The following is a 10894-nucleotide window of genomic DNA, read 5'->3' on the forward strand; positions in this document are numbered from 1 at the left end:
TCCTCTTGATCAAACTGGATGTTTGGGATTCAATTCATTTATGCATCCAAATGCAATGTTCAGCAATAGAAGAGAGTTGGGATTCAATTCATTCGTGCATCCAAACACTGTTGTGCAATAGAAAAGAGAGCAGAGGACTAAAAGAAATGGTCCATGACAAACAAATACACGAAATAGAGCCATGTGAATTTATAATAACTTTATGGATATGAACTAAAAACAAGATGTCGAACAAGTTCAGATGATTCAATAATACATATCATTTGCTCAACTCTAGATATTTAAATATTGAATAATAAGAAACAAGTCATTTATGAAATTAGCCATTATCCATTTCTATTAGGTGTGAGAAGCTTACCATGAGAACCATTGGTTTCGGCCACATTTTTTTTTGCGACAGCATTCCGAGACAATTAGATTAGATTTTATTAATAATAAAATCTAAGGTAAGTTATTGCTTAGAATGGTTTCTTTAAAAAGTTTAGCAAATTTACAACCTAATCATGTGAGTTCCTTAATTTGCAAACCCATATGCAAAAGAATGCACATGCATTTTTATTATGCAGCACCAACCCCTGCACCAAAATTCCTAACTAGGGAGGTATGGCCACCCCTTTACTTTAGGAACGGTTTTAAGCCGTTCCTAATTAGAAACGGTCTTCCACCATACCTATTCCTATGTGGAATGGTCCTAAAAGTTTGCACGCACCCTATTATCTCTCCTTTTTCTTCTCATTCCGATTGCTCACCTCTACTCTCCCAAATCCTTCTTCAAATTCACAATCTTAAGTTTCTCTCCAATTACACCCAAGGCCGAGATGAAGCCACCGAAGAAGAAGCCCATCGTAGAGAAGTCGACAGAAGAGAGGCAGAGAAGCTCCTGCAGAAAAGAAGCCAAAAGCAGAGAAGAGGCTTTAAAGGAAGGAGGATCAAACCGAATGATGGTGGAATGGTGTCTTCTGATGTTTATGTCAGGGGAAACGTCCCTGGGGAGAGTTCTTCCGGCTGCATCGAACCAAACAATGGTGGAATGGCGAGGAAGAGCATTTCAGCTTCGCTAGCGTATGGAAAAGGTAAATATGACAGTTTTAGCTGGACATCTGAACATCAAGGTTCAAATTCAGGCACGTTGAGAGGAGATATGGTTCTGATTTTAGTTTTTCAATGTGTTTTAGATTTGGAGGATGCTCTTTATACTGAGCTTTGCATGCCTGTGTTGGTCTGCTCATCACTGCTCCTCGTCAAGGAGAATTAGTATTCTATTTTCCACAGGGCCACATAGAGCAGGTATTTTTTCTTCGAGCATGTCTCAGATTTTTCTAATTTATTGTTGTCAGTTTTACTACATGTTTTGCGGAAATGGATTTCTCGAAGGGCTTTGGGGTTTTTTTTTTTTGGTTTGCCTAGGGTTTGATTATGATTTTCTTTTTCGAGTTTTGAGCTAGGTCGAGGCGTCCACAAATCAGGTTGCCGATCAACAAATGCCTGTTTATGATCTCCCATGGAAGATCCTTTGCTAGGTGATCAATGTAAAATTGAAGGTATGGGCTCGATCTCTTTCGCCTGAGATTAGGGTTTCACTTTTTATTTATGTGTTTTATTTTTCCTTCATGGATAGGCCGAACTGGACACTGACGAGGTTTTTGCTCAAGTGACTTTACTTCCTGAAGAAAAGGTCTATTGCTCTTTTTTCTTGGTTTATGAGGCTTCAATTTTCTGGATCCAAATGTAGATGAACCTTATGAATTTGGTGGTGCTTGTGGCAACAAGATGAGACTACTTTCGAGAAGGAGCCAACTCCTACTCCACCCCAGTGCCCTCATGTGCATTCTTTCTGTAAGATGTTAGTCTGCTTCTAATACAAGCACCCACGGTGGATTTTCCATATTGAGATGGCATGTTGACGAGTGCCTCCCACCCTTAGGGTTCTTCCTTTCCTGCCATTGTTCTTCATAGCAGTGGCTTAAAAGTTTACCTTATTTTGCCATTCATTTCTGTTTATCAAGACATGGGTCGTTAACCGCCTACTCAGGAGTTGGTAGCCAAGGATTTGCTTGGGACAGAGTGTGTTCACTCCCCAAGTGTAGGGTTGTGATGTAGTAATAAACTCGGTAAGACCGAGGTCGAATCCACAGGGACTGATACCTGTACGTTATCTGAAACCAAGTAGAACTAGAACTAGACTAAGATGTGATCTAAACCAAATGAAATTTAAGGAATAATTGTGGAATGGTTATCTAAAACTTTAAGGAATTCAGAGGAAGGAAACTAGGGATTCAGAGGATCCACTTGTAGGGATTAGGGAGATCTTTTGCCTGCATCAGGAATCATGGAAATCAAACTGAACTTACTTGATCTAGTTTTCAAAAGATGGAAAGTATATGAATTAGAATGGATTCCATCATCTAACCATGCCCAGGAGACAGAGCAAACAACAGAATTAGACTAATTACCAACCAATCAACAATGCATGAAAGTTAGGAAGGATTCCGCCACCCGACCATGCCCAGGGGACTATGGTGAACAACAGGGTTTCCTGACGTCATGAGCATCAAAAGGAAGAAAGAAATACTCAAAATCATCGCAGATCCATTGTAATTTCAGTCACAACAAACCCTTAAAAATAACTGAAAGTACCCTTTTTAATTTGAACAAAAATCAATATCAGTCCATCTAAACAATAGGCACCAGCAAAGTTTCTCCCATCAGACTACAAGCTTCACCTCTTAGCCCTAGCTAAGAGGATTAGCTACACATGAATGGGCTGATTAAAACAGCAAAATAAAATAAAAACAGGGAAAGAAAAGAACAAGAAGGAAAGAGAAAAAAAACCGCTTTATGCTTCTGGTTCCTTTCTTCCTTCAATGCTAAGTCCCCACCCTGCTTGACTTCCTCTCTCACGTTCCTCCTCCAGCAGCCCTAGCAAAAGAACCAGCCGCTGCTCTCTCTCCAGCCGTGGATAGCAGAAACCACAGAAACCACCCTCCGTTTCTCTTCCTTCGTCAAAGCCAAAAACCAGCCTGCTCGTCCACTCCTCAAACCGATCGGAACTCAGCTTCCACTCTCCTCCTCCCTTATAGGCAGGTGCGTATGGCCGTGGAGAGGCTGAGTCCGAGAAGGAATAGGCTGCGGAGGATGAATTTACGCAAGGTTGGAGCGTAGGGGCGTTTTGCAGCCAAGAAAATGGAAAGGAAAACTTCCACTTCCATCCCATTCTTTCCAAGTAGATGACGTCCCTTGGGAGATCTCTGGACGAGATACACGATGGATGGTTTGGATCAAGCCTCTGATCAACTATGGTGGGCCAGAACCGCACGGAAAACCCGAGTTTTCCGGACGCAAAAACAGAGTAGCGTCATCTGACGCTGTGACAATGGCGGAGCCCACTTCACTATTTTTCTGGGAAATCCAATCCGTCCGTTGGATTCAGGACGAAAAACTGTTCAGGAAGGGATGGTTTTGGTTAGATTTCAGTGTGGCCCACTTGCTGGTTCAGTCCACCGTCCATCTTCCGTTCGATCTTTTTTTTACATGTGTGTGCATGATGGGACGAATAGGACATCTAGGTGAGGGTTACGCCCCACCTATTGGTCGATTGGACGGTCCAGATTATCATAATACCCGATGGGTGGGGCCCACAATCAACGCCCGGAAACAACGTCGAAGACGCTGTTGCGTCTTTGATATTCTTGCGGAATTCATCGGTCAGCGCAATGCTGACCGATATGAATTCATGTGGTGCGCGACGGTACCTGTCCAAGCTGTGCACATGCACTGCTTGTGTGGGTCCTATGGTGATGTATACCAGAGATCCGATCCATCCAATCGTTGCTCCATCTTATCTTAACCGTGGGGACCAAATTTGAAGCGTATCCTGATAGCAGGCGGGCCCCATATAATGATTAAATGAGTTGATCTGTCCGTTGGGCTACTTCCACAGTGATCCAGGAGCTGAAATTTCACGTGCACGGTTCATTTATGGTCTTCAGGCCACGTATGGAGTTTTGAACTGATCAGATGGTGGGAACCCTATGGTCTTGCATTCTGGACACTTTTTAGGTCACTTGAGCTTCAATTTCTCGGTTTTCTTGGACCCCTAGTGTATAATTCCGTCGCTCTTGGTCTTCTAGAGTCCGTTCCTTGCCTTGGTGCTTCTGGAGCGTCAAATCCATGCATTTACCACCATTTTCAGTCCAGGCTCTTAAACACACCCTACATTACAAACGCGATTAAATCAGCCATTAAACGGTATTATGTTTGTAAATCCATGCACTAAATGGGTCTGATATGCAATATTTGACCCTCAACACAACCCCCAACCAGCATTTTGCTAGTCCCGAGCAAAATATGCGAAAAATAAGTTGAGAATTACAGGAGAATTTCTATGAACTCAAGTGATTTTGGAAAACAATCCAGATATTTAGAATTCAACAATTCATGAATGTTGGGCCTTACTCTCTCCTAGACTCAAACACACGATAAACTTCATAACCAAATTCAAAGTATTAGTCCCTTAATTAGAATAATCCTAAACATTGAGTTCCACAGGTGTAAAGTGTAATCCCAACTTTCAACATTAATATTCAATTCTTTATTTCAGGATATCGTTGGTAACCAACAAGAGAATTCATAATAACCAAAGCTTGCCTCAAAGATCATCTTTTCATTCTTTCAGCTCTTTTTTTTTTTTTTTTTTTTAAGATTAAAAAAAAAACAAGAAGGGGATTAAGTCCTCACCTATAAGGAGCAAACCTATAGTGAAGATTCTTTGCCTGACCTTTTTCAACGGTATCTTTTCCTTTTAATTGATCATGACGGGCAATTGTTCAAGTTGGTTCCTTCTATGCTTACTGATCACCAAATTAATCCTTCAGTTTCAAACTGAAATCTTAATGTGTAAGCGAGATGTGACATGTGAAATCATGACTCAATCAATGTTTACAACTTCTAATCATGGATTAATAATTAAACTTAACTGTGAAATCTAACGAGCAACTGAATCCAAGAGCAGTAAATCACCAACATTCCATATCCTGTAATTCTAAATCAAAGATGGTCGTCAAATCACTTTGAATTCACTAGAAAGTCCAGAAAATTTTAAAAATTTTCACAATTTTTGCTCAAGAAAATACTGATTAGGTAACCTAATCTCCCACCCCCAACTTAAAAGCTACATTGTCCTCAATGTAAAGGATATGAGTATGGAATGCGCATAGGACAACAAAAGTAAAGAAAAAGTGAAGGGAAGATAGTACCTGGATGATGAATCGTGAGAGACTTTCCAAGAGATCGCAGCATGGAAGCCGGTCAGCACGAGAGAGAAAGTAACACAAAACTAACAAAAATAAAATCCTACCTATACCACTTTCGCAGGTGCTCTCGATTGCATTTAGCGCATGCAACAAGCCTTTAAACCCCTAGGTTACCCCTAGTGGACGAGTTGTAGTCTCGTGAGGGTTTGTAGTAATGTTACCCACAAACATTGAACTGACTAATGAAAAAAATGACATGAAATGAAGAACTGGGTTGCCTCCCAGGAGCGCTAAGTTTACCGTCTTCAGCCAGACAAATAAAGTAACTGCCCTAGTCCTAAGAAAACAGAAAACTTACCTATACCTCCATCAGACTAGGAGATTAATCCTGGTAAACAGGATCAGTCAGAGGCATGGACATGTCCTCTGAATCAAATTTCTCGACAAATGGTTTCAATCAATGTCCATTGACTTTAAACTCCTTGCCATTGTCGGGATCTCTTATCTCAACGGCCCCATGCGGAAAAACAGTGACAACAATATAAGGACCGGTCCAACGAGATCGAAGCTTACCCGGAAAGAGATGTAATCGAGAATTGTACAAAAGGACCTTCTGACCAGGCGTGAATGATTTTCGCGAAATGTGTTGGTCATGAAATGCTTTCATCTTGTCCTTGTAAATTCTCGAATTATCGTACGCATCATTCCGGATTTCTTCAAGTTCATTCAATTGAAGTTTGCGTAGCGAGCCAGCGTTGTCCAGATTGAAATTAAGATTTTTGATCGCCCAGTACGCTTTATGTTCCAACTCCACAGGCAAGTGACAAGCTTTCCCATAGACAAGTCTAAAGGGAGACATTCCAATAGGGGTTTTAAAGGCAGTACGGTATGCCCATAAGGCATCGGTCAATCGGATTGACCAATCCTTACGATCTGGGTTAACCGTTTTCTCCAAAATGTGTTTGATCTCCCTATTCGAAATCTCAGCTTGTCCACTTGTTTGTGGATGGTATGGGGTGCTCACCTTATGTGAGATACCGTATTTCTTCATTAAGCTCTCAAATGGTCTATTACAAAAGTGTGAGCCCCCATCACTAATGATGGCTCGAGGCGTTCCGAATCGAGAAAGGATGTTTTCTTTTAGGAATTTAATGACCGTGCGATGGTCATTCTTTCGACACGGAATCGCTTCGACCCATTTAGTGACATAATCCACGGCGAGCAAAATGTACAGATTTCCAAACGATTGGGGGAATGGTCCCATGAAATCGATGCCCCAGCAATCAAATGCTTCAATGATAAGGACGGGATTCAAAGGCATCATATTTCGTCGGGACAATGCTCCCAATTTCTGACAACGCTCACAAGCTTTGCAAAACTCATGAGTGTCCCTAAACATAGTGGGCCAGTAAAAGCCACACTGCAGAATCTTGGCCGTGGTCTTTTTAGCAGAAAAGTGACCACCACAGGCCTCTGAGTGACAGAAGGAGATGACGCTCTGATGCTCATCGTCTGGTACACATCTCCTTAGAATTTGGTCTGGGCAATATTTAAATAAATAAGGATCATCCCAGAAAAAGTTGCGCACCTCGGTGAAAAATTTCTTCTTATCTTGCGCAGTCCACTGTGTCGGTATGGCACCTGTAGCAAGATAATTAGCAATATCAGCAAACCAAGGTGAATGGGAGACTCTGAACAGCTGTTCATCAGGGAACATGTCATTGATATGGGTCGCCTCAAGGGAATCAGAGGTATTAAGGCGAGAAAGGTGATCGGCCACTACGTTCTCTACTCCCTTTTTATCTTTAATTTCCAAATCAAATTCTTGGAGTAGAAGGATCCATCGTATCAAGCGGGGCTTAGAATCATTCTTAGAAAGAAGATACTTCAGTGCCGCATGATCTGTGTAGATAATGATCTTGGATCCGATCAAGTAGGACCTAAATTTGTCCAAGGCGAACACTACAGCTAAGAGTTCCTTTTCCGTAATCGAGTAGTTCACTTGGGCAGAATTTAAAGTTCTACTTGCGTAGTGAATGACGTAGGGCCTCTTATCTTTTCTCTAGCCTAGGACCGCCCCAAGAGCATAATCAGAAGCGTCGCACATAAGCTCGAAAGGAAGGCTCCAGTCGGGTGGCTGCATGATAGGTGCAGTGGTTAACGTGCCCTTAAGCTTGGTGAAAGCTTCCTGGCATTGCTCAGTCCACTCGTACGGAGCATCCTTTTGAAGAAGACTACATAAAGGACGAGAGAGGAGACTAAAGTCCTTTATGAATCGCCTGTAAAATCCTGCATGTCCTAAGAAGGATCGCACGTCTCTGATGTTCTTGGGTGGAGGTAGGTTAGAGATAAGATCGATTTTTACCTTATCTACCTCGATTCCCTTGGACGAGATGATATGCCCAAGAACAATTTCCTTCTGAACCATGAAATGACACTTCTCCCAATTAAGTACCAAGTTCTTTTCTTCACATCTTTTCAGCACACATTTAAGACTTTCCAAGCACTTGCTGAAAGATGGACCGTAAACAGAGAAATCGTCCATGAAGACCTCTAGATATTGCCCTACCATGTCAGAAAAGATACTGAGCATACATCGCTGAAAGGTGGCAGGGGCATTACATAGTCCAAATGGCATCCTTCGATAGGCAAAGGTGCCGTAGGGACATGTAAATGTGGTCTTTTCCTGGTCTTCAGGGGCTATCTCTATCTGGTTGTAGCCCGAATACCCGTCAAGGAAACTGTAATAGGAATGACCAGTTAACCTTTCAAGGATCTGATCAATGAATGGTAAAGGGAAGTGGTCTTTCCTCGTGACGGTATTCAACTTCCTGTAGTCAATGCACATTCTCCAACCAGTAGTGACTCTAGTTGGCACGAGTTCATTATTGGCATTGGCTACGATGGTGATTCCGGACTTCTTAGGGACCACTTGAGTTGGACTCACCCATTGACTATCAGATATAGGATATATGATACCCAGTCCAATAGTTTAAGAACCTCGGCCTTAACCACTTCCTTCATGTTTGGATTTAGTCTACGTTGTGGTTGTCGAGCGGTTTTTGCATTATCCTCAAGATATATGCGGTGAGTACAAATCGAGGGATCGATTCCCTTGAGGTCCGCTATCGTCCATCCCAGGGCTCCTTTATGCTCAATGAGAGTAAATATAAGCATACTCTCATGTTCTTTCTCCAGGTGAGCAGAGATCACCACCGGGTATGTCTCATCTTGACCCAAATATGCATATTTCAAATCAGAGGGCAAAGGTTTTAGGTCAAGCTTCGGCGGCTTGAGGTTAGACGGCAGAGGCACTACATCAGTTTGTGGTAGTTCTTCAAATTGTGGCCTCCATCGGTTAACTTCAAGTACCGGTGCAGTATCAAGCAAGGCGCACGTCTCCCTAATCATGTCATCATCAAAATCATGAGAGTGGGCCAGGCACGTCTCTAGATGGTCGAAGGATAAGGTTAGCGGTGTCGTATCTTCCACGAAAGAGTCAATCATGTTAATGTCGTGGAAATCGTCATCATCCTCTGAGTTGCTGCCGTTATTGAAAAAAATGTTTGACTCCAATGTCAAATTTCCAAAAGACATAGTCATAATACCATTCCTGCAATTGATAATTGCATTTGACGTGGCAAGGAATGGGCGACCAAGAATGACGGGAATCTGAGTGCTCATATTATTGATGGGTTCGGTGTCCAGGATGATAAAATCTACAGGGTAGTAAAATCTATCGACCTGGACTAACACATCCTCAATTATCCCTCTTGGTACACGAACAGAGCGATCAGCAAGTTGTAGTGTGGTTAGGGTGGGTTTTAATTCACCCAAACCTAACTGTTTGTATACCGAGTAGGGAATCAGATTGACGCTCGCTCCTAAGTCAAGAAGTGCGTGATCAATTCGATGGTTCCCGATTACACATGATATGGTTGGGCTACCGGGATCCTTGAATTTCTGCGGCACGTCTTGCTTCAGGATGGCACTCACTTTTTTAGTCAAGAATATTTTCTTTTGAATAATTTTCCGTCTTTTGGTCGTGCATAGGTCTTTCAGGAATTTGGCATATGAAGGTATCTGTTTAATGACATCAAGTAGAGTAATGTTGACTTTCACCTGTTTCAACACCTCTAGGATATCCTGAGAGTTAGAGAGAGGTTTTGGTGAAACCAACCGTTGGGGGAATGGAGCAACTGGCTTCTCTAGAAGTTCCGGTTCTACTTTTTGTGGGGCATCACTGGATCCATCATTGTTGTCCTCTTCTGGTTCTTGAGGCTTTTCGGGCCTAACCGGAAGAGTTTTATCAATGATCTTCCCACTCCTAAGAGTGGTGATGGATTTAGCATGCCCCATTTGATTTGAAGAGCTGGGATCGTTACTCTCGTATTGCGGTTTAGGATTGGGGAGAGGTTGTGCAGGAAGCATCCCCTTTTCTATAACTGTCATACGAGAGTCTATCTTTTGCATAAAATCTGTAATTCCCCGCATTGCCTGAGCCAGCTCTTGTATGGGATTTTGAACCGGTTCCTCTTGAGGTTTCACTTGATTTGGATTTTGATTGAAGAAACCTGGAGGAGTAGCCGTTTGTCCATTCCTCCAACTAAAGTTTAGATGATTTTTCCAGCCAGGATTGTATGTGTTGGAGTTAGGTCCAGTAAAAGGTCTTTGATAATTATTTACGGCATTGGCTTGTTCATTCAACACTCCTCGAAAGGCAGGTATTGTAGGACAGTTTTCAGTTGTGTGAATGTTGCAATCACAGATGCCGCAAATAATTTCATTGACCTTATCCTTCTTTCCTTCCATGGCCTCAACTTTCCTTATGAGCGTAGTCACTTTACACTTGAGATCATCCTCTTCTTTCAAGAGATATAATCCACCTTTCTCCTTTAATTGAGTCGGCCTAGACGTGGTGTTCGACTTTGGGTAATAGTCCCAAGATTGTGTTTTTTCAGCCAAACTATCGAGGTAGTCCCATACCTCGTCGATATCTTTATTAATGAACTCTCCATTACACATTGTCTCGACCATTTGGCGCATGGAAGATGTCAGTCCATCATAGAAAAAATTTGTAATGCGCCACGTTTCAAATCCATGTTGTGGGCATGAATTGACCAAATCTTTGAACCTTTCCCAACATTGGAAGAATGTTTCATCTTCCTTTTGGGCAAAGTTCATGATTGCTTTTCTGAGGGTAATCGTTTTATGATGTGGGAAGAATTTTTTTATGAATTCCCTCTGCATGTCGTTCCATGTGCCAATGGATCTAGGACGCAGTGAATGTAACCACGTCTTAGCTTTCTCTTTTAAGGAAAAAGGAAAGAGTTTCAGCCTAATTGTATCTTCAGATACATTAGGAAAACATAATGTAGCTATTATCTCATCGAACTCTTTCAAATGTAAATATGGACTTTCAGATTCAAGTCCATGGAATTTGGGAAGGAGTTGGATAACTCCTGGCTTGATGTCCATTTGTCCTGTGTTTTCAGGAAAAATCATGCATGAGGGCGTACTCACTCCCGCCGGTTGTAGAAAATCTCGTAAAGTACGAGGCGGGGGTGCCTGTTGCACCTCATTTTCATCTTGGGTATCCTCCACCCTGGGTGGAAGTAGAGGAGGTTGGTCTTCAGCCATAA

At 42.2% G+C, this 10894-nt stretch overlaps 1 long non-coding RNA gene and 1 other non-coding gene across 2 annotated transcripts; both read left to right on the forward strand.

The window, feature by feature from the left end:
- Positions 1 to 1052: 1052 nt before the first annotated feature.
- LOC131231384 (uncharacterized) lies at positions 1053 to 1726 on the forward strand. The gene is made up of 4 exons (XR_009164338.1): positions 1053 to 1073; positions 1176 to 1287; positions 1446 to 1541; positions 1619 to 1726. It is a non-coding gene; the product is annotated as an uncharacterized LOC131231384 (long non-coding RNA).
- Positions 1727 to 10347: 8621 nt separating this feature from the next.
- On the forward strand, positions 10348 to 10454 carry LOC131232150 (small nucleolar RNA R71). The gene has a single exon (XR_009164760.1). It is a non-coding gene; the product is annotated as a small nucleolar RNA R71 (small nucleolar RNA).
- Positions 10455 to 10894: the final 440 nt, after the last annotated feature.

The sequence above is a fragment of the Magnolia sinica genome, chromosome 17 (assembly GCF_029962835.1).
Source record: "Magnolia sinica isolate HGM2019 chromosome 17, MsV1, whole genome shotgun sequence".
Lineage (NCBI taxonomy): Eukaryota > Viridiplantae > Streptophyta > Magnoliopsida > Magnoliales > Magnoliaceae > Magnolia > Magnolia sinica.